The 25,190-nt window shown below is 41.5% G+C and overlaps 1 long non-coding RNA gene across 1 annotated transcript in view; it reads right to left on the bottom strand.

Moving 5' to 3' along the window:
• Positions 1-3,620: 3,620 nt before the first annotated feature.
• Positions 3,621-25,190, bottom strand: part of LOC307204317 — a 70,680-nt gene continuing 49,110 nt past the window's right edge. Inside the window, exon 5 of the long non-coding RNA XR_013833572.1 lies at positions 3,621-3,676. This is a non-coding gene — a long non-coding RNA (uncharacterized lncRNA). The remainder of the gene's footprint in view (positions 3,677-25,190) is intronic.

Below are 25,190 nucleotides of genomic sequence, written 5' to 3' on the forward strand. Positions count from 1 at the left end.
AGAAAGAAAGAAAACCTATCTTCTCCAGCCAAGCCAGTTGCCTTTTTCACTGCTCTTGACCTTTGAACCTTAGGAAAATATGGCTCAAGTTTAATGGGAGGCACATGGTTTTATTTTACTATTTACCCACTCTTAATTATGTTTATCTCTTTTTTTATCTTCTGTAATATGTAGGGTCAGTGTAACCTTGGCTGTCAGCCTGTAATTCCCTTTTTACGACTTTGAGAATTGTTTTCTGCTATAAATCAGGGGGGGCCCTTGTCTAGGAGTAAAAACATTGCCAAGGTTCTTAGGCAGCTGCTCTTCTGCCTGGCATGAACATTTGAAAATCTTTAAGCTCATTTTAAGATACAGGCCCTGATCAAAATATAAGCTTGATAAGAATGCAGGCTTATGATTAGATGCCTCAGTCCGACAGCCTTTTATCTTTGTCGGGGTAACTGCCCGTCCTGATCCCCCGGTGACTCACCTCCCTGTCTCGCCTGAAGGCGAGCACTCCTCCTGCGAGTACTCAGGTCTCTCCTTCTCTGAGACCTGAGTCTCTGCAGCTCGGGAGATGTCAGTGGGTTACTAGACCCAGAGGCTGCCTCAGCCTCTCCTGACCCAACTGGTAGTGGAGCAGCTGTAAGTGATTGCCCAGCTGAAGGCAATGAGGTAATCTGGAGCCAGGGTAGGCTCAGGCCTCTGATTTGGCCTAGCTGGTGCTTGTTGCAGGGGAACCTGTGGAGACTGGGGCTTTTCAGAATCAGGCCCCAGACGTCGTTCAGACACCGCCTGAGGCAAACGATCCGGTGTGGACTGAGACCCCTCTGGTTCCGAGTCCGAGCCCAAGTCCCAGGCCATCACATGAGATCTCACCAGAAGCAGTAATCATGCGACCGTGGTAAGCAAGGCTTTGGCAGTAGGAGAGTGGGGTCATCGGAGCTGTCCTATTTCACATCAGATGGCAAAACAGGACGGGCTGCCCCTTGGTAAAATACCCCTGCTTAATTTTTATGTTGGTGTAAATTATGCCTGTTTCCTATACGTAGAACATAAGGAGCCCATGCTGAATCAGGCCAAAGGCCCACCTATTCCTGCATCCTGTTCTCACAGTGGCCAACCAGATGTCAATGGGAAACTCACAAGCAGTATCTCAGCACAAACATTCTCCCCTCCTGTGGTTTCCAGCAACTGATTTTCAGAGGCATTTCTGCCTCCAAACATGGAAACAGAGCAGAGCCGTCATGGCTAGTAGCTGTCGGATTGCTCTGTCCAGCACTGTAGTATTTTCTGTCAGTTTAAGTATGGTGTCTTGGATTTCATCAGATATTAAGTTGTTAGGCACCACCAACACCCTTTGGAGTAGAGGGGTGGATTAAAGATAAACAAGCAAACAGATATTTAATTTTTAAACACATGCAACATGGTGGATAATCATGTTGTAGTCGAAAAGGCTTCTGGGGGAGGAACATGGCGGACTGAAAGTCTTCTGTTGGAAGATATAGAAGTGGGTGCGGACTAATGAATACAAAATAAGTAAAGAACTATGGAGTATTATTTTAATTTGTGATCACAGTGGAGAGATTGTGTGGGAAAATATTGCCTAACAGAAATTAGATCAGCTGGGTGTCATTCTAGAGTGAATAATTTGAATAGTTTCTTTTATGTAACTAACAGACAGACATGTTTCTTCTTTCCCCCCCTCTTTTATTTTATGCACTTCATGTGTTCTCATATTTAGTGAAATTCATTTTCAATGTGATTATTATTGCTGTATATACTGCTTAGTAAGGGACGCAGGTGGCGCTGTGGGTTAAAGCCTCAGCGCCTAGGACTTGCCGATCGAAAGGTCGGCGGTTCGAATCCCTGCGGCGGGGTGCGCTCCCGCTGCTCGGTCCCAGCGCCTGCCAACCTAGCAGTTCGAAAGCACCTCCGGGTGCAAGTAGATAAATAGGGACCGCTTACCAGCGGGAAGGTAAACGGCGTTTCCGTGTGCGGCTCTGGCTCTGGCTCTGGCCAGAGCAGCGATGTCACGCTGGCCACGTGACCTGGAAGTGTCTCCGGACAGCGCTGGCCCCTGGCCTCTTAAGTGAGATGGGCGCACAACCCCAGAGTCTGTCAAGACTGGCCCGTACGGGCAGGGGTACCTTTACCTTTATACTGCTTAGTGCCAAAATCATCTTCTAAGCAGTTTGTGAAGTATTAAAACTAGTTACACAAATTTTAGGATATAAACACCCATAATTAAAACACCCATTAAAACAATCACATTAAAACAACGCAGCAATTAAAACAGGAGGCTCAGGTCAAGAGATCAAGGGCTGTTTCTTCATTTTGACTTGTCAGGTGCTAATTGAAGGGCCACCTTTTTTGTCAATATAATGATCAAATCAGCTTTGTTTATCTGTCCATAGATTGTTCACAGACAGCTCAGCCTTAATGGTAGATAAGGAGTGTTGCAAAATCTGCACACATTCAATGAATCCATGACCAAATACCTCTCCCAGGCTATTTCTTGGCCATGGTGGCAACCCAGTAAGTTCTGAAAGCACATGGATAAGCTCATTGTATTTGTACAGCAATATTGATCTTGAAGCATGTTTGCTACATCCTTTGTAATAGCATGTCTTTTTAGATTAATATTGCTGTTGTGTTCAATAGTGTGTTCTTTAAACAAGGCAATACTATGTTTAGGAATAAAAATTTATCTAACCTGGCTAAATGCAGCAGAATTTGGATTGTGCAGTGGAAAACAAACATAAGCGGCAAGGAGTTAGTTATTTCTAAATGAAATAAATCAGTTTGTAATGTATGCTTTCGTTCCCCAGGGAAACCTAAAGGGAATGGATCATATTCTGGGCTAATGGGCTGCAAAATTTTAGAGTAATGGCAGAATTTTGTTTCTGGCAGTTTGACAGAATTTAGCTATTTTGGGAAAAGCTTCAGGGGTGCCCTTAATATAAAGCTAAGGTCAAGTCCAGTCAGATCATTTTTAGCAACTGAGAAATAATGATGGTTGCTTGGCAACCACATCTGCTATATGCTGGTGTTCTCAGGTGGCTTGAGAGACTTCTCACTGAGCCATAGCAATGGGTGGGTCCATTTTCGGATTTAGTGAGCTATGGCTGGAGTGCTAATATAGTGGTAGACAGTTATTTGACAGCTGGGTTGCACAGTGCAGAACCTGAGCACAGCTGCTCACAGGAGAGTCCTGGTGCCAACACAACAGCACAACCTACAAGCGTCTGTTGTATTCATCTTAGATAATTTATATCACTTAATTGTCATGATGGTTCTAAACAGTTTGCAAATTTAAAACCAATAACAAAAATATAAACATACCTAATTGAAATACACAATAATGCAATTTCATCATAACATTAAAATAGACACAATTAAAATGTAGACTGAAACAAGCCCATTAGAGCAGCACAACAATTGTTGTTGTTGTTGTTTAGTTGTTTAGTCATGTCTGACTCTTCGTGACCCCATGGTCCAGAGCACACCAGGCATTCCTGTCTTCCACTGCCTCCCGCAGTTTGGTCAGACTCATGTTGGTAGCTTCGAGAACACTGTCCAACCATCTCGTTCTCTGTCGTCCCCTTCTCCTTGTGCCCTCCATCTTTTCCAACATCAGGGTCTTTTCCAGGGAGTCTTCTCTTCTCATGAGGTGGCCAAAGTATTGGAGCCTCAGCTTCAGCACAACAATTAGAAGAGTTTAAACAGCAATTAAAGCAATTAACACAGGAAGTTCAAGTCAAGAGGTCATGGGAATGCTTGTGTAAACAGGTATGTCTTCAAGAGCCAGCAGAATGCCAATGTTGATGGGCACGCCTATATTTCAGAAGGGAGGGCATTCCTTGACACTGGTGCCACATAATATTTTTAATGTATTGTTGTGTTTTTTGGAATACACACCCAGAGATCTATGGATCAAGTGGTGGGATATAAGTACAGTGGTACCTCTGGTTACAAACGCTTCAGGTTACAAATGCTTTGGGTTACAAACTCTGCTAACCCAAAAGTAGTTACCTTAGGTTGCGAACTTTGCCCCAGGATGAGAACGTAAATCGCACACCGCCGGCACAGCAGGAGGCCCCATTAGCAAAAGCGTGCCTCAGGTTAAGAACAGTTTCAGGTTAAGAATGGACATCCGGAACGAATTAAGTTCATAACCCGAGGTACCACTGTAGTCTGATGTGATAAATGAACACGGCTCACAAAGTCCTATTTTTGATCAAGTTGTTGATCTACAGGCTGAAATGTTACTGAAAGGGAATTGCATTGTTTCAATCAAATGATGGTGCAAAGTTGAAAATATCAGGTCATGCACTCTCTTCCCTCTATGAAATCTCCCCATGTTCAACTCTAGGTATGTTTTCCCATTTCAGCACACTGGCTCGCGGCTCTCAAATTGTCACGAGACACTATGAGTGGGTAGCCAGAGGTTTGAAGTTAACAAAAAATGACAGGGCTTGTATCTGGGATTATGTGAAATAAGATAAGGTCAACTGGTTTTAAGTAACTCTGCTATTTATAGATGATCCTGCATTAAAATTAAACACTTGCATCTAGAAGAATGGGTTAATTCATTCAGTTGCCTCTTGTTCGCTCTTAACAAGTGGTGGAAAAGAGAAAGAATGAATGGGATCGTTTTGGAGTCAGTTTTCTTTTCTTTCTTTCTTTTTAACAATAGTTATTTTTCCTGGTTAAAGTCTTTGGTTAGAGTGTAATAAAGCACTGCCAGGCAGGGACAACGAAACATCAAGGTATATAGAATGTATGTTTGTTTGTTTGTTTGTTTGTTTGTTTGTTTGTTTGCCTGCCTGCCTGCCTGCCTGCCTGCCTGCCTGCCTGTTTGTTTGTTTGTCTAGGAACAATTTATACACCACCTACTAACCAAAGTTCTCAATGTGGCTTTCTGTATATAGTCAAATAACAATTAAAATAGATGGTGATTCAATAGTCGCTACAGCTGAATGGTCTTTTTCAGCTGAATCTCTTGGCTGTTGCAGAGGCTGGATGTCAGTCCCACACAGGCCAGGATGGTCTTACTGGGCGGCTGCTACTGATGACGATGACAATACTAGAAACAAATTCTTCATTTTTTTCAGGCTGAAAAAATGTCCCCCCAGCCCATTATAGATCCAGCCCAAACCAGTGTTGCCCCTTCTAGAAACTGTAGCAATGTTGCCTTGAAAGACCCCATGGTTTGACATGTCTTCCATATGGCCTAAGATGGCTAATGCTACCAAGGTTTTTCCTGGGAAAAACCATCCTGCTGTAGGTTCTGTGCCCCTGAAAAGATGTCGGTTGGACCTGAAAGCCGAGGTTGTTATTTTCTGTGCCCAGTAAGATTTTGCAGCATGAAATTAGATGATCTGATGAATGGCAACACCATGGATATGACAACCCCTTTTTCTTCTCCTGATATTCCATGCATCTCAATTTTTAAGACAATTAAACAACTCTGTTTCACTATACATTCTGACTTCCCTGAGAGTTTCTAAAGTGCATTTTCATTACCAATAACCATCACACATTGCTTGTGTTGTCTGATCAATTCACTCTATTTTTTTTAAAAAAAACCCTTCTCATTAATTATCTTTGAAGAGTTGTTCATTTCTATGTATCTGATCATTATTTGAAATGAGTTGCTGAAGGAGTTGTGTGAACATATTTTAGCCTAGAGATCTCTTGCAATTTATTCACTATGACTATTTCTTTGAGTGCTTGGTATTAATAGTAAAAATGACTGCTTTACCCACAGCTTCCAACATTCCTCAGTTGCAAATAGGGACATTTCTCACTCCCCTCCCCCATCTGACCCTCCTTGACTCCCCATTTTTGTCCCCCCCCCTCAAAACACTTCCTATCCAAGGAAGGGCGAGTGCCCCCAACACTACACCAATGTGGCACAGCACAAACATCCTCCAACATCCTCAGAAAACCCCTGAATTCCAATTTTATTTTATTTTATTCTTTGGTAGATTTACAAAACGAAAAACACACACCAATAAAGGACACCCACATTTCTCACCCACACCGCTTGTTTAACTGTAGCTCCCAGCACCCTTGACAAACTACAAGTCCTATAATTCTTTTGGGGAAGCCATGACTATGGTGCTTTCAATGTATGGTGTGATTGCAGCCTCAATGAAATATGGTATACCTGCCTCTTGCAATAGAAGTTCAATGCCTGCTCACCTCCTGAACGTGTTTCAGGTGGATTGTAACATGATACCTCTTGTATACTGAATCTAACGTGATACGTCTGGTATACTGTGCTTTGTTAGCCACTGTAAGGAATTGTAATGTGTCAAAGATTTGAGTCGAAAACTTGAGCAGAGATGCTGTAGCAGAGATGACCTTGGGACGAGAAAGATATTTTACACTGATGGGCTGTGTCATAGGTTGTGTTGGAGTGATGCCTAGAGGTGGCATGCAGGAAAATGAATGTTCTAAATTTCAGAGCATGACAGCTACATGGGGGATCACGAGCTTCAAAGCATCCTTTTTTGAGAAAGGGAGAGGGGGGCGTTACATGAGCACACAACGAGAATGGGACTATCACCCTGTGCTCCTGAATGCTGCATTGAACTGAGGGAGAAGAAGGACCTGCAGCAATTGTGACGTACTTCATAATACTAAGCAATCTCAAGTATGGTGCACTTATTAAATATACCCTAAAAAAAGAAATCATCCCCAAAGCCCCATGCTGTGTTTGGGCAACCAAGGAAGGAAGCTAGTTCTACAAGTGACATCTGCAACAAAATGTTGCAGTGTGGAGCGCTGCCGTTTAGGGTGACAGTCAGTCAGCCAGTCTATCCCCACCCCCACCCTGGATCTCTGCTTTGTAACCTCCAACAGTTAATCAGCATTCCATGCCCAATGGGCATGCTCAATCCTTACTGAGTTGTTTTGGGTTGCCCCTCCTAAGGGTTTTGGGTTTGCTTGTTTTACTTCTGCAAACCTTGGGGTTGCCACTTAGAGATTGAGTTTGCTATTAACATATACAGGTAGCTTGCATCTGATGCAGAGGTTACAGGAATAGTGTGTATATGCAAAGATGTGTGTGCTCAAAGCGCCCCCTCAGAGCATGCACATCCCTGCTCTCACAATATCTTGGACGGCCCCGCAAGATCTTGCAAGGGCTTCTCAGAGCCCATTAAGCAAGTCTGAGAGCTTAAAAGTGCCTTTCGTGTTTGGAAAACATGTGCAAAAGATCTTTTAAGCTCTCAGCATTCCACGCTTTTAATTTGTGTGTTTTCAACCAGCTGGCCTCCAATTTCGTAAGGTTGAAATTGCGCATGCCAGACATGTGTAAGTTGCAAGTTACCTGTGTTAGATTTGTCATCAAAATTTGCTTTTCAAACCAGGAAGATTCTTTCCTATGGCTAGAAACTGGTGACTAGGACCTTTGTGTTCGCACACTCCTCCTCTCAGCATAGTTTTTCGCCTCTAGCCTCCAATCATGCAGGTAGAGCAGTGTTGTTATAGCACACATAGCACTGAGGCAGAACTAGGTGTTGACATTTTGTGCCCCTAGCAATTTTACACTCCATGCTATGCCACTGTTCTCAATACTGCACATCACTGCCTGTTACCAAGAGTGATAGGGGTGAAGCAGTGTCTATAAGGATCTCAGTGCAGTGCAAGTGCAGCAGGAGGAACATCAGATTGGCTTTGCCACTGCATCTCCACCACACTGACCTGCCTTTTGCCTCGAATCTCCTCTTCTTGGTAACTAGCAGTGATTCACCATGTTTGGAAGCCAAATGAGCAATGCTGCCCCTCCCTCACCAGCCAATACTGAGGGTGGAAAGTAGGATGTAGGGGGATTGGTCATTTTAGATAGTGGCCCTATACCAACATGAGTTTGTTTTTGCCTTGAAACAGCTGCAAGTTTGGGATGAAGGAATTTTTATCAAAAACCCACTGATGTAAGTCCAAACACTGGAGAAGTCACTCCCCGCACCCCAAACACTTTCATTAACTATCCTTAGATAGATGGCATAGATATTTCCAGGTATTCATTTATAAATGCAGAAATGTTTACATTTACACATGTGGTTTCACAAATACTTATTTTCTAAGTTATAAATTTATCCAACTCATTCCCCGCCCCAAGGATTATTCCACCCATTACCCCAAGGATACAGCATTCTTAATAAACCCTTCCATTCTAACTCAACATTTGTCAGATTCTGTAATACTTGCTTCTAAATTCAATATGCCTATTAAATACACAAATACCAGCAAATGTTGACCCTGCATTTCCCGAGTTCACTTCAGTGGATCTTGTCTGGGAGAAGTCCCTGGAGCACTTGAAGATTCAACATGATATGATGTTAAAGTATGCCTGCATTTTAATTTTCTTTGAATAGGACTGCATGGAAATTTTTTGAACTGCCTGGTTCTTGAACCTGCCATATTTCTCAATACACAAATTTCTGTTGACTCCTTGTTGCTATTTATTTTAATGGATTGAAATCATTGCAGCATTGCAGCAGAGGCGGCCAGGGTTTTCTAGCCTGGTATCTGAAGGATTGTCATGTACATGCCACTAGTTTAATTATCATCATCTTCAAAGGGGCAGCGGCAGTGAGACTTGAGGTGACATTTCGATCATACTGCATAAGATGGTGTCAGCATGAGTTCTTGCGATTTGCACAAAACATTCTGCAGGAATTATGAGTGTTTGAAAAAAAAATATGAGCGATGGCTTTGCTGTCACGATAGCTGATGGTTTTCAGAAGATAAATGAATATGTTTTATAATTAGATCCATGGACAGGGAAAGAGGGTATATAAACTCCCATGACAACATACACATAATTCCAAGCCGTTACAAATCGCAAGAGGATCCTGATGAATGTGTTCTGCCTGCTATGTTGTGTGAAAGAGATCATTCTGCTACACCACCACAAAATAATATGCCTTGATTGCATTCTCTGTCTGGTGTTCAAAAAACGGTGCTTAATAAAATTAAAAAGCAAACAAGAAATTTAATTATGAATATTGTTGTTGCCAGACAGCAATATTCTGTGTCCATCTAGCATTTCCCTCCCAAGCATTTTGGCTTCAAAATGGCTTCCCTTTTGTCAGCTCCAGCAAACTAAGGCAAAATGAACCTGAAGTTCCCCACGGAAGCATCTCCATGCCCTCCAACATTCCTCAGATGAAAATAGGGGCAGTTTTCACTCGCCCTCCCGACTGACCCTCCTCGACCCCCCTTTTTTGTGTCCTCCACAGAACATTTCATATCAGAAGAAGGGCAGGTGCCCCCCCCCCCAACGCGCCAATGCAACACAGCACACATGGCCTCCACTGTGTAGTTTTATTTTATTCTCTGGTAAATATACAAAAAGAAAACCACACACCAATATATAAATTTTAGAAAGGGGCAACATTAGATGCAGATGCACAAAGCATTTTTTAAAACCAAAACCAAACCAAGACTCCTCACACTCCACTCTGCTACTGCTTGCAGATACTGCAGATTATTCTTGTACAAATATGCAGCAATTGGCTTTATGGGGCATTTAGAATTGATAGGTAGGTAGCAATGCTCGGAAGAATGTGAGCTGCAGGAAGCAGCCATAAAAGAAACAGCAATTTTTCCCATCTGGTTTTCTTCCATTGGAAACAGGAGGCAATTATGGATTCAAGCCAAAAACAACAACAACAACAACAACAACAACAACAACAACAACAACTTGGCATATCATGGACATTAAACTGAGGAATAGGTGTAACAGTGAAGTGCTTGACAGAGGTTTTCAATCACACTTCAGATTTCTTTAAGATAGCCAGGGAGCCTAGAGTTAATGTGTGATTAACATCGCTATAAAAATGCTGCACAATTCGGAGGGAAATGAAGCAAATATTTATTTAGCAACTTGAGGAATTATTTAAATATATTGAATCTTTCAAATAAATAGTGAGTAAGTTGCCTACCAGCCTTCTGCCTTCCCACATCTTTTATTTGTTTTGAAACACTGCGGTGCCAAATATAGAATGATTACTCAGCTTCAAATGCTACCATCTAACTGTCAATCCTAAAGGGAAAGTTCGTTTACAGAGCAGAGAAAGCATTCCCATTTAACATGACTGAAAGTAGACCATAGACCAAAACCTGCTGCCTGAGTTTGGGAACCCTCACACCCAAGTGGGCAATGGTATCTTGGTGCAGTTCAAAACATTTGGATCCACCATATTGACTCAAAATGAAAACGTAGAGGAAAACCAGTTCCTCCACCTCAGGAATTGTCACACCCAGCTGGGTGACAATATCTCAAGAGGCGTCCAAATGCATGGAGAATAGACATAGATACAAGCCATTTTCCAATGTATATAGTAGAAAGAAAAGAAGATTGAAGCAGTTCTGCACTGAAAGAGACAACCATCTAGCCCATTGCTACTCACTGTCTTCATTTACGTGTAATGCTAAATTATACAAGGATTGTGTAGTTCTGGTCTGTTTCACTCTTTCCCACTATTGCATGGAGGAAACAACCAAGACTTAGTATTATGTCCAAACCAGGGATCATTGCTGTTTCACTCTCAACAAACCACAATCAGTAGCCAAAAGTTTGTTCTTGGCTTCTCATTGTGGTTTATTGTACTGAAACAAACCATGATACATGGTTTGGATGTGATGCTAAGGCAGGGATTATGCTTTGTCTTCTCCAGTGCAACCAGAAAGCAGCAAAAGAACCCTTACAGTTATATTCACACTAAACCATAAACTATGATTGCCAGCTTGTTTCCAGACTCAAGGTTGGAAGCCCTAAAAGTACTGAGGCCCCAAAGATGCTCTCCATCCATCCAGACTGTCTCAAGAGTCAAGATCAGCAGAAGGCGCTCTCTTCGTAATTCTGCCACCATCAAAAGTGGGGAAAATTGCAGCCCAGAATAGGACTTTCTCTCTGGCAGCCCGTAAATTGTGCAACTCCCTACACTGAGTTCCAACAGTATTCACTTTCCACTGTATGATGAAAATATACATTTTTACCTTTGGACTTCGTTAGTTAAAGTAATTTTGTTGGGCCCACCTCTTCTGTTTTGTTTAACCTGTACTGTGCTGATTTTTTTTGGACTCGTTTTACTTGTTTATACTCGTATGATTAAATTGTTGTAACCCAGCCGGGATCTTTATGGTGAAGGGTTAGTGGGAAATCACATAAAATCAATCAATCAAGTTAATGTTTTATCACAGCAAGAAAACTGGGCCACTGAAACCAACAAATGATAATCATGATACAAAAAGAATAGGACTTTCAGACTTCACAGCATTTGCTTAAAAAAAAAAAGACCCCCAGGAAACAATGCAATGGACAGAATTGTGAGCACTTTCTGTCTACATTAATTTCTGAACATTTGTCTAGAGCTTTTGGGTAATTGAGCAAACAATGCCCCTGACAGTAGTTTCCATTCAACAAGAGTAAGAAACAAGGTAATTAATTAGAGGCCAGAAGGGGCTTGTTAAGTGCCAGTAATGAACCACTATTGAAGAAATTACTGCTACGGGACTAATGCTATGAGATATTGTGTGGAAGAGTGAGCTAATGGACAGTATAAAATGAAGTGTTTCTGGTGAATCATATTGGGGAGGGAAAACACAAACTGCTTCAAGCTGGGAAAAGAGGAGGTATTATTATTAATCTTGACAATGGTTTGAAATTACACGACAGAATTTCCATTATTTGTCTCATCTAGTAGACAGTTAGCTTGGAAAGTATTAAGAGTTCCATACACCTCACGAGAAGTTCTCAAATTATTTCAGTTAAAAACTAGAACTCCTGTTCTTGATCAGGGCCTGCTTCAGCCTGTTTTCAAAGCACACCTTTCTGGTCTCTTGTTCCCCTTTAGTCCATTTAAATACTGTATTTTTTGCTCTATAAGACTCATCTTTTCCCTCCTAAAAAGTAAGGGGAAATGTGTGTGCGTCTTATGGAGCGAATGCAGGCTGCGCAGCTATCCCAGAAGCCAGAACAGCAAGAGGGATTGCTGCTTTCACTGCGCAGCGATCCCTCTTGTTGTTCTGGCTTCTGAGATTCAGAATATTTTTTTTCTTGTTTCCCTCCTTCAAAAACTAGTGCGTCTTATGTTCTGGTGCGTCTTATGGAGCAAAAATTATGGCAGTTTCATGCCCTCCATTGATTGGGGCAAGACAGCCTTGTCTCTGCAAAGGCAGTGCTGCCCTAGGAGGAGGAATGGGTCACAGAAGCAGACTAAAATGGAAATTCTGAGCCTGTGGTCTTCTTGATGACATTCAGCAGGTCTGTTTGGGGAGGGTGGCATGCCTACCTAATTCAGAAGGGAGCAGCAGAATAAAACACACACCTGGTTCATTCAGATTAATTCAGATCACTCATCCTCTACTTTGTTTCACAGTTCTCCTTTTCTGCACTTAGTGAAACTTATGGGTTGCCTGTGGATGTCAGCTGGGGGCAAGGGTTAAACACTCCTTCCCCATTCTCAGCCAGTCAGGCATCCCTGCAACTGCAATTTTATTGTATTTCTTAATCAGCACTTTACTAGGATTCCCACAATTAATGCCATGCTTTGGGCCCTGTTTCTTTGTAAGATTGCCTTTACCCTCCCCTTTGTCCTGCAGTGGCCTTGGGGTGTGGAACTGGTTCCCACCTGCAGATGTTGTTGGACAATGAGCCCTAGCCAGCATGGTCAGTGGTCAGGGATGATGGGATTTGTAGTCTAACAACCTCTAGAGTGCCACTGATCCCTCAGCTTTGGCCATGGGAGTTATATCTACCCCTGATGTGGATTGGAAGAAGGACCCTGCGATCATGCTCTGCTAGGTAATGCTCAGTTGGTAGAGCATGAGACTCTTAATCTCACAGCCGTGGGTTCGACTCCCACATTCGGCAAAAAGGTTTCTGCATTGCAGAGGGTTGCCCTAGATGAGCCTTGTGGTCCGTTCCAACTTCATGATTCTGTTCTATGATTCCTAACACACTTCAAACCGTACCAATCCTTTAAAATGTTATGTCACCCTCCAGCCCAAAAATTCCAATTTAGCTGTTGGTTGCACTGGTCTTTCATATATGCAGCCAGTTTCAGAAGAGCCATCTGAGTGCTTGCTTCTCCAGCTTTGCCAGCTAACTGTATAATTTTGTGCTAGTGATTTTATCAGAGAGCTGGGAGACTGAAGGATACAGCCACAATCAGTTTCTAAAGACTTCTTGCATCTCCTTATATAATTCTGCCAATAAGTATTGTGAATCTGGACCCCAGGAAACTCCTATTATTTCAGAAACGAAGGGGACATTGCTATGCACACTTACCTGGGAGTAGGCCCCAATGAAAACAGTAGGACTTACTTCCAGGTAAGCATGCATAAGCTCAGTCTGCATTTCTAGTTTGTATGTTAAGTGTAACTGAGGTCTTAAGCTTTAAGGTGCTACAATAAGAACCATGTTTCCATGTTTAAAGTGTCATGTACACCTGCACTGCTATAAAAATCTAGACAGCAATCAGAGGATAAAGACCATTGGGTTGGTATAGCTATGAAAGTGAATTTTCACAAATGGCTTTGACTTAATTGTGGCAGTGCAGTACACAACACACCATACAGAAAATGGGCTTAGTTTAGGAAATCTGCTTTCATCAGGATTGTCTAGACAACTGGCCTTCAGTTCCCATAAAGCTAATTCAGTAGAAAAAACAAATCGTGGATTAGCCTTATTTGAAATCTTAATCTGAAAGTGATATTAAATGGTCAAATAAAATATCCCTGTTAGCAAATTTAACAGTTCATAGTTACATTACTTGAAATGGAAAGGCCTTGGATTATATTGGTGTGTATGAAGTTGTGTTAGTGAATTAGATACAAGACTATAAAGGGAAGCTCAGGTGTGCCTGATTTATTGATCAGCCTTTTCCATTTGTAAATTCTGCATGTCTTTTTAAAATAGATCAGCAAAGACAAACATGGAATATTTTAAGACATAGTCACATTTTTAATGGTTTTATGTTTAGCTCTTCCACAGAGTTGAGGGGTTAATGGTATATGCTTAAATTGTACCTATTTACAAGAGAAAATACCAATTTCATGACTGCCATCTTAAGAAAATCATTGTCTCTCTTTTAGGAAAAGCTTTTTAAAAGCTTGCCGGTCTGTACCCAAGAGTGATGCATTATCTTTTCTTCCACTCCTTCTCCAGATATTGCTGAATGTGTTTGTGTTGATGTTAGACTACCAAACTAATTTCTATTTGTAACGATTTTTAAAAGGGGAATCAGCGATCTATCTAACAACCTCTTACACAAACCCACACTTGCAGTATGATGTGATATAGCCCAGAAACATGTTTAATTCATTATTTGCTATCTGCATGGACTAGGTCATGGATTGTACCATTCAATGAAGCCATATAAGGGCAGCCGCATGACCCATTACTAGAGATGGACAGGTCTGTCAAGTTCAGTTTCTCTCGGATTTTCATTTTTCCAGGCTTCAGTTCCACTCTTTACATTTCTGCAGCAATTTGAATCATGGAAATTCATCAGCATTTTTTGTGCAAATTTATGCATCAATTCCCCCCCATCCCTTCCCTAGAGGCGGAAGAAGGGGGGTGCAGTGGAGGCGGGCTGCCCCAGGTGTCACCACTGAGGGGCGTGACAAAATTCTCGGCTGCACTCACCGCGGGGCCTGCAATGCGCCCGAGCCACATGTCTCTCCTGCCCCAAACAGCCTGCCCACCACCTCCCCTCAGCTGGAGGGCAGCTGAGGGGGAGGAGGCAGGCAGACTCCTCGGAGGCTCCACAGAGTGTTCTGCTCCAGCTCACCCCGCCCTGCAGGCGGCTGGCCCCGCCCCTGAGCGCAGGACACACGTGCCACCCTAGGCACCTGATCGGATTGCTCTGCCGCTGCCCTGCCCATGACGTGTATAATCCATGACTGGATCCTGCATGATCAATAAAGGGAGGGGGGATGAAGGTCACGCTTTTGGTGGAAGAATTGCACTGTAAAATTCAGAGAAGTTCAAATTTCAAAGGATAATTATTTTGATCTGCATATTGATTTGGGAAGACTAAATTAAGTAGTTTCATGAGAAAATGCATACACCCCCCCCCCTCACTATTCCTGCCCAGGACCTAAAACCACTATTGTGAATTGTAGCTGTAGGGGGTGGGGAATAGTTGTTAGGAGTCTCATAAGAAGTGCCTGCTGGGTCAGGCTAAATACCAAGCTTGCCCTCAAGCAGAAAAGCACTCTCCCCTCCTGTGGCTCCAGCAATTGGTATTCAGACCCAATGTGGAGGCAGAGCATAGCTATTGTGGCTAGTAGCCGTTGATAGAGATATTTGTCTAATTTGTTTCCAGATAACTAACAGTTCCCAGCATTCTTTGGGAGAACCCATGATAGTTAAAGTGGTATTATAGCACTTCAAATTTATAGTGCGGATGCCGCCTTAGATAGCTCAGAAAGCACACTGGGTTTTATGGGTTTTTGAAAAGCTTCAATAGCTTGCATGAAATGTTTTCTTTCTAATTTTTTTATATCGTTAGCTGCCGCATCACCTGCTTCATTTTGCATCGCCGCTCATCCTGACATAAAAGTTAATGTTAATCTGCCGACTCATTCTGATTGGATTGCTTTGGAAGTCACTCCAAAGTCACAGTGGCTAAATGGGATGAAGCTGTAAGACAGAAATGCATTTCGGTTAATACCTCCACTGAAGCTAAGCCGGTGCCAGTCCTAATTCCCAAAAGAAAACAAATCCACAATAATCCATCTTTTAATTCTGAACATAGTGGCACAATGCCAAATAATATGGAGCGTGCATAACTTGGTCAGAATGCTGCATCCGATTTCACCACCGTTTCCTCAGCCTTGACCTTTTCATACATTCCTTTTGAGGTCAGGGAGCAGCATGAATGTAAAGGTGTTATCTCTACCAACACCGATGGTATGTGGCTATTTCCCAAAATAGGTATATTGGGAGAAACTGAGAGAAACGTGTTGGTGGTTTATTAAACACTGTGACTCAGTTGAAATGACAACAGATGCTTACAGAAGAAACATATGTTCTAGTGGCCCCCGAAATACTCCTTAGTAATTTCCTTTCCTTTTAGATGCCAAATTTATACGCCACCCTTCAAAACATATTATCTTCCCAAGGTGCCTTATAACATACATATAAAATAATGACAAACCGTATGGATTTCAAGCAGTGTACTAATAATAACAGCAGTCATAAAATATTTCAGTACTTCTAATCAAATTCCACTGGATGCCCCCCAAACAGAGGACCCCAATGTGTGCAGTCAATTAGCTGAGAAGGAATTGGTGTCATGAGGTCTGAGCACTGAGACCCTGTCAACACTTTTGTCAGTTTTAGGATACAGGGCAGGATTCGGCTGAGTCCCATCAACAAAAACCCTATGCAAGGACTTTCTCTTCCACTCCCCCCCCTTCTCCCTCTGCCCCTCCCAATTGGCTTTTGGGGGTGTCAGGAGAACCTCCAGAACAATGTGCAGGGGGAGAAAAGGGGATCATTCCATCTGGAAAGCGGAAATGCTTCTCCTGATGGAACAATTGCTTTAGTGCAATGTTGAATTCCTTCCACAGTATCTAGAGCTCTGAAAATTAAAAAGCTAAAGTGACCGCTGTATTATCACTCCCTAATGCTCTGATTCTATAAGCCACTGTTGTTGCTAAGAGACACAGCTCTGCCACCATTCTGAGTGTTTCCACAGCACCTTGACTGAAAACTTTAAGAGATCTTCAGCATGATGTCACTGATAGTATCCAACCCAACCCAAACCCATCTTCCACATTTCAATGCACCGTGACACTTTTCCCCCCCTCCTGTTATTTTTGTGGCCTCAGTGGTGGCAGCAGTAACATCACTCCTTGCCCTTCCTTCCAGGCCCCCAGACAGCATTTTAGTGGTGGATGTCTGCTGCTTCTGCACTTGACTCTGATCTATGGTGGTTGCCTGCAACCAAATGCAATGTAAACTATAGATCTATAAACTATAGATCTATGAAATCTTCAGATAACAATAGATTTACAATCGTACCTTGGTTGACAAACAGAATGCGTTCCGGGACTCCATTTGATTCCTGGAACCGTTCGAAAACCAAGGCGCGGCTTCCGATTAGCTGCAGGAGCTTCTTGCAGCCAAGCAGAAGCCGCACCAGATATTTGGCTTCCAAAAATTGTTCGAAAATCAGAACACTCCTGGTTTTCAATCATTCAGGAGCCGAAACATTCAACAACTAAGCCGTTCGCCAGCCAAGATACGACTGTATATAGCAGAAATCTATAGTTCTATGGGATCATTTAAGCACACACCTGTAAGTTTGCTTAATAATGAAAAACTGGTCAGGAAAAGGAGCTTCACAATAGTTACAAGAATTGGCCACACTACAGCCCCTTCAACTGAAAGCAGGAAGAACAGGTGGCTTCCCCTAAACTTGTTTCAGGGAAGGTTGTATGACTGTACGAAATGGGACACATGTGGTTCCAAGTTATGTGCTTCTGGCGCCCTTAGTGTTTGTACGAAGGCTGTACCATATCAGAAATAACGCACAAGAACTGACTCTTAAAGAAATGAAAACAAGGAAAGCCAGTGAATAATAGATCTGATACTTGAAGTGTAAATAATATATCCAGCAGAAAGAATAGTCCACATACAGAATTAGTGCTGCTAAAGTGATTCAGGACCTTCTGTTTCTGCCTCTGGTAGCTACAGTTGACATTTTCATGACAGATATGGTGTTCCCTAGCCAAGGCCTTGATATCCCTGCATCTGCTTTGGAAGGAAGGTGTTTTCAGATGGTTAAATACCAGCTACAGGGCCATGTACAATGTGGAAACTTTATGTAATATCTTTGTGACATTTTGGACCATTTAATCGCACGTATGGCATAAACAAAAGAACATTTTCCCAAGAGCCCAGTGCGAAGGAAGTGATTTTGTCCCAATGATGGTGATAATTTTTTCTGCCTTTATATTAATTAGTTATCACTTCAGGTGTGCAACCACACCTGCACACAATCAAAATCCCTGCAGGGAGTCTAATCTCATGGAAGCCCAGGCATGAGGAGCTACTCCTAGTATTTCTCAATGCAGATAGTCCACAGCAACATGTAGGAGTACTCCCAATAAAGTAATATGTGAGTAAAATGGACTTAAATTAACACTTCATCTTTATGCAATAATATATCTTTTCTCTCTCTCTCTCTCTCTCTCTCACACACACACACACACACACACACCCCAGCAGATTAGAAGATGTGTGCTACCAGGTAGGTTCTGAGTGTATAATGTTTTGTTTTATACAAAAAATCCAGTAACAGACCTTCCAAGTGTCCCTATTTTCCAGGTATGTCCCTAATTTAGAGAAGCCATCCCGGTTTCTGATTTGATCCCGGAATGTCCCACTTTTCCTTAGGATGTCCCAATTTTCACTGGATAAATGTTGGAGGGTATGGAGTTATCTGAACCCTGGGGCCATCTGAAGGCAATCCTGTATAGGAAAGTTTTTTAAATGTTTAATTGTGTTTTTAAATATATTGGAAGATGCCCAATGTGGCAGGGGCAGCCCAGCAAGATGTGTGGGGTATGAATAGTAAAATTATCATTAGGGAATGGCATGTCCCTGTTTTCATCAGAGAAATGTTGGAGGGTAGACAGTAATGTTCTGAAGAAACAATTTGACCACAAGTTTCCCATGAAGTCTAAAATGAGAGGGACTAGAAATAATAGCAGATTCTATTTTTAGGAATTAATTCAGTTGCATAAATAGACAAGAGATAATTAGAGCTTTGTTTTGTTCCACAGATCCCTCTATTCCAAACCCTGTCATGATAACCAATTAATTCAGAGGTAGAAGAATCACACTATATGGACATCATCACCAGTCACTGGGGCTGTTTATTCAGGGGAGAAGCTCCGTGCCACCACCCCTTGTGAAAATTCCTCCTTAGCTTTCTTGCTAATGAGTACGTATCAGGAAGTGAGCTTCTATGCAGGTGTCCCAGCTCTCTGTAAGCCAAACACTTGTACCACTTGAGCTATAGAGGCATCCTAGCAAATGAAGCAAAGTTAGTTACCTGTTCCTCCACATGGCAGAAATTACCCAGTTCTTTATGATTCCCTTGATCATTGAGATATTTTGATCATTGAGATATTCAGTACAGTGGTACCTCGGGTTACAGATGCTTCAGGTTACATACGCTTCAGGTTACAGACTCCGCTAACCCAGAAGCAGTACCTCGGATTAAGAACTTTACCTCAGGATGAGAACAGAAATCGTGCTCCGGTGGTGCGGCAGCAGCGGAAGGCCCCATTAGCTAAAGTGGTACCTTAGGTTACGAACAGTTTCAGGTTAAGAACGGACCTCCAGAATGAATTATTATTATTATTATTATTATTATTATTATTATTATTATTATTGTATATATATTTATTAAAAATTTTAAACATAAATGCAGAAATAAAAAACAATGAAACATATATCATAACATATTTTCTTAGCTTCATTGGACTCCCTCACGTCTCCCGCTCCCACTTGCATCATTGTCAATTCTTACCCGCAATTTATCATCTTGTTTACATTCTTGTATCCCATTCATTTAAAATATAATCTAATATTTCTCCCAAAGGTTTATGTTTTTTCCTCAATCTCACTTGTCATCCTAATTCCATCTAGTTTAGTGGTGCTCAATTATTTATGATCTAGCATCCTTCTTAACATTCAACCAAATTACAATACTTTTTAAAATAAATCTTAAATTTATTCCAGTCTTCTTCAACTTTCTCTTCTCCCAGGTCTCGGATTCTGCCGGTCATCTCGGCTAGTTCCATATAGTCTATCACCTGCATCTGCCACTCTTCCAGTGTGGGTAGATCTTGGGTTTTCCAGTGCTTAGCGATAAGTATCCTTGCTGCTGTTGTTGCATACATAAAAAATGTTCGGTCCTTCCTTAACACCTTCTGGCCGACAATACCCAAAAGGAAGGCCTCTGGTTTCTTAGTGAAGGTATACTTGAATACCTTTTTCAGCTCATTATATATCATTTCCCAGAAAGCCTTCACTCTAGGGCAAGTCCACCAGAGGTGAAAGAATGTTCCTTCATTTTCTTTACATTTCCAACATTTATTATCAGACAAATGGTATATTTTGGCAAGTTTAACTGGGGTCATGTACCATCTATATATCATTTTCATTACATTTTCCTTCAAAGCATTACATGCAGAGAAGTTCAACCCAATGGTCCACGACCTTTCCCAGTCCTCAAACATAATGTTGTGCCCAATGTCCTGTGCCCACTTTATCATAGCCGATTTAACCATTTCATCTTGTGTATTCCATTTTAACAGCAAGTTATACATTCTTGAGAGTACCTTAGTCTTAGGCTCTAACAGTTCTGTTTCCAACTTCGATTTCTCCACCTGGAACCCTAACTTTTTGTCATTTTTAAAAACTTCTTTAATCTGAGCGTAGTGTAACCAGTCTCGCACTTTATCCTTCATTTTCTCCAAACTCTGCAATTTCCAATTGTCTCCATCTTTTTTCTAGTATTTCCCAATATTTTGGCCATTTGGCCTCCATATTGGGTCTTTTTCGGGCCTTAGCTTCCAGCGGTGAAAGCCACCTTGGAGTTTTATTTTCCAATAAGTCTTTATATTTTGTCCAGACATTAAACACTGCTTTTCTGACAATATGATTCTTAAAGGCCTTATTGATCTTAACCTTGTCATACCATAAGTATGCATGCCAACCAAAAGCATTGTTAAAACCTTCCAGATCCAGAACGTCAGTGTCCTCGAGAAGTAGCCAGTCTTTTAGCCAGCAGAAAGCTGCGGCCTCATAGTACAACTTTAGGTCTGGCAGGGCAAAGCCCCCTCTTTCTTTCGCATCAGTTAATATCTTAAACTTAATTCTGGGCTTTTTGCCCTGCCAGACAAACTTAGAGATGTCTCTCTGCCACTTCCGGAAGCACTCCGTCTTGTCCACAATCTGTAGTGTTTGAAACAAAAACAACATTTTTGGCAATACATTCATCTTAATAGCAGCAATTCGGCCTAACAAAGAAAGTTTCAATTTTGTCCAACTGTCTAAGTCTCTTTTAATTTCAGACCAACATTTTTCATAGTTATCCTTAAAAAGACTCAGATTTTTTGCTGTTATGTTTACCCCTAGGTACTTTACTTTTTTAACCACAGTTAGTTCTGTCTCTCTCTGAAACCGTTCTGACTCTGTATCTGTCAAATTTTTTCCCAGGACCTTAGTTTTCTGTTTGTTTAATTTAAAACCTGCCACCCGACCAAAGTCTTGAATCAATTGTAACACTCTTTTCGTACTAGATTCTGGCTCCTGCAGGGTCAAAACTAGGTCATCTGCAAAAGCTTTAAGTTTGTATTGTTTCGCTCCGACCTGGATTCCTTCCACCAACCGGTCCCCTCTGACCATATTCAAGAGCACCTCCAGAACCGAAATAAATAGCAGAGGGGAAATGGGGCAGCCTTGTCGTGTTCCTTTTTCAATTTTAAACTCTTCTGTAACCACATTGTTAACTATCAATTTAGCTTTTTGTTCTGAATATATTGCATCAATCCCATTCTCAAAACCCCGTCCCACTCCCATTTCTTTTAAATTTCCCTTCATAAATTTCCAAGAGATATTGTCAAAGGCCTTCTCCGCATCTATAAAAATTAACACTGCTTTTGTATTTATGTCTGTTTGCAAAAGTTCCAAAATGTCAATGATATTCCTTGTGTTAGCAAACAGGTGTCTACCTGGGAGAAAGCCTGCCTGGTCTTTATGAATTACTTCATTTAATACTTTTTTGAGTCTACTTGCCAAAACGTCTGCAAATATTTTGTAATCCACATTTAAAAGGGAGATGGGATGATAGTTCTTAAGTTGTGTCTTTTCAGCTTCCGATTTTGGTATCAATGTGATAAAAGCTTCTTTCCACATTCCGGCGCCTTCTTCCCCTCCATAATTTCATTGCTGACCTCCATCAGTGGTTGCATCAGATAGTCTTTTAATGTCTTGTAGTACTTGGAGGTCAGCCCATCTGGCCCTGGGGATTTGCCCAATTGCATGTTCTGAATGGCTTGTTCAATCTCTTGTCGTGTTATTTTGCAATTCAGGATTGATCTGTTTTCTTGTGACAATTTTGTTAGTCCATTTTTTTCCAAAAATTGTTTAATCTCAACCTCATCTTGCGGCCCTTGAGTATATAATCTTTTGAAATATCTCTGGAAGCACTTTCTGATCTCTACAGGGTTCTGAATATTTCTTCCTTCAATTTCTAAATTTGTGACTGTATTTAGTTTTTGTCTCCTCTTCAACTGCCAAGCTAGCAGTTTCCCACATTTATTTGCCGATTCAAAGGTTTTTTGTTTCATTAATTTAATCTTCCACTCTATTTCCTGGTTTATCAATTTAGAATATTGTGCTTGATGAAGTTTGATTTCTCTCAGGGTCGGCTGTGACTTCGGATTTGATCTTAACTTCTTCTCCAATTCTTTGATTTTCTCCAATATCTTGTCTTTCCTCTCATTTTGTATCCTTTTCTTTACAGCATTCTGTTGTATCAAGAACCCCCTCATTACAGCCTTACTTGCGTCCCAGATAGTTCTTTTTTCCACCGTAGTGTTCATGTTTATCTCAAAATAGTCCTTCAAGGCTTTTTGGGCCTTCTCAACAATCTCCTGATCTCTAAACAAATTGTCATTCATCTTCCATCTAAAGGAGCCGGTTGGTAGTAGTGTCATGTCCATCTTCGTTGCATTATGGTCGGAGCAGGTCTTTGGGCAGATTTCCACCTTTCTGACCTTGGGTGCCAGACCTCTAGTTATCCATATTTGGTCGATTCTTGTCCAAGTCAGCTGGGCTTCAGAGAAAAATGTTCCCTCTCTTCCCAAGGGGTTCTTCGTTCTCCAAATGTGAATTAAGTCCATATTGTCTGTCATTTCAAAAAAAGTCTTTGGTAGTCTGCTGTCCTTTGTAACATTTTGGCTTTGTGACTTATCCATGTTAGTTGATACGACCCCGTTCATATCTCCCATCATAATGATGTTGTCATAGTCCAGATAATCCAGCATTGTCTCATGCAACTTCTTGTAAAATTCCGATTTCCCTTCATTTGGTGCATAGATTCCTAATAACAAAATCTTCTCTCCTTGATGTTGTATCTCAATTGCTAAAATTCTTCCATGTTCATCTTTAAATAAGAATTTGGGTGACAGGCTCTCTTTTGCATATATCACCATGCCTCTCTTCTTTACTCTGTCCGAAGATATAAATTCCTGGCCAAGTCTTTTGTTTATTAACACTTTTCTGTGGAGCCTAGTCACATGTGTTTCTTGTAGGCAAATGATATCCAATTGTTCCTTTTTTAATATGTGAAAAATTTTCCTCCTTTTTTCCGGGATGTTACAGCCATTTATATTCCAACTCAAGAGTTGCAGAGACATCCTGAATTAGTCTGATTATTTTCCTGGGGGTGGTGTCTTGTTTACTGGATCTTCAGGTTCCGAGGGTGCAGGTACCGCTGGTGCTCCAGGCCCAGAGGGTAATTCAATTCCCTTTTGAAGGTCCTCTCCGTATGCGGTCAAAAATTTATCTCTGTCTTCCAATGTTCTGATTTTAACCTTCTTCCCTCTAAAAGTGAAAGATACTCCTTGGGGAAATTTCCACCTGAAGATAATTGAGTTGCTCCTCAACAATTTGACCAGTTCAAGATAGTCAGATCTAAGATCCAACAGTTGTTTAGGGATGTCCTTGTAAATTTCAATTCTTCTATCCGAAATGTCCAGTGACTTTCCGTAGTGTAGGCCCAAAATCTTATCCCTTTCCTCCTTTGATCTCAATGTTATCAAACAGTCTCTGGGCTTCTCTTTCTTTACAAGTCTTCCAAGCCTGAAGGCTGATACGATTTTAAAGTCCTTTTCCTCTAAATTCCAAAACTTGGAAAACTCTTTAGTCAGGAACTCAGCTAAGTTGCCTTCTTCCGCTTCTGGTATCAACCTTATCCTAAGGTTACTCTCCCGGTTCCGCAGTTCTATCATGGAAAGGTAGGTCTGGTGTTCACCTACTTGTTTGCTGAGTGGTCTTACCTCTTGTTCCAAATTTCCCAGTCTTTGGCTAGTATCCTCAGCCAATTTCCGATTTTCTGCCGTGGCCTCCGTCAGTTCTCCAATTGCTTGTACGTTCTGTGATACTTGTCCAGTTAATCTATTTAAACATTCTGTGTTTTGATCAATTTTAGCTGTTTGCTCATCAGCTTTCTTATCCAGAGATTCTACTCTCTTGTCCAAAGATTCCAGTTTTTCGTAGATTTTCTCTAAAATAGAAGCAGTTGCTCCTGAGGCCATATCTTCCAGTTGTAATTGCTCAGTTTCTCCCTCCCCTGCTTGTGGCCGAGAAGCAGCTTCTTCTTCTGAAGGCAGAGTAGGTACAGATGATCTGCGTGCCTGAGAGGCTGCGGTTAAAGTTGTTAAAGTTGTTTGTCTAGTTTTTGGTCCCTTTTTTCTTGCGCCACTCATTCCAGAGTTATCTAAAAGTCAAGGTCAAGCTGAGTTGTTCCCATGAGAAAACAACAGCCCAGATGGTAACAGTCAAACAGGAGGCCGGGAAAGGAAAGTAAAATAATGTCACTGCTGTAAATCCCGAATCCTCTAGGGGGAGCATAAAATGTCTTTAGGGAAGAGATCAATTCTGGTAAAATTGCTAAAATCAAGTTTAAAGTCCCGGAACCTTCAATAGCAGGTTTTAAGCAGAGTTAGTATTAACAGCCACATTGTTTCAAACAGTGCAAACTGGTATTTCAAATGATGCTTCAAAGTAGCAAGTCCAAACTCCCTCAGATTGTTGCAATTTTTAATTCAAAGTAACCAAATCTGCAGACTGACAGCTCAGTTACTCAGGCAGCTCCAGAACCTGGGTTTCTTACTCAAATTATATTTCCGATAGAAGAAAGGTATCACGATGCAAGTAAAGAACATAAAATCAAGTGCTTAAAGTCCTTATTTTACTTACAAAAAAGTTCAGCGGTTGCTCAGATCGATTAAGTTAAAAATTCTTTCTTTGCCTCCACTCCTCCAGCTCTTTGCTTTGAAGTTCAGTGACAGCGGAAGACGGACTTCCTGTTTTACGTCACTCCGCTTTCAGCCAAATTCAATAATTTTTAGTCTCAAATTTTGTAAAGTCCTCT

The sequence above is a fragment of the Podarcis cretensis genome, assembly GCF_951804945.1.
Source record: "Podarcis cretensis genome assembly, chromosome: 1".
Taxonomy (NCBI): domain Eukaryota; kingdom Metazoa; phylum Chordata; class Lepidosauria; order Squamata; family Lacertidae; genus Podarcis; species Podarcis cretensis.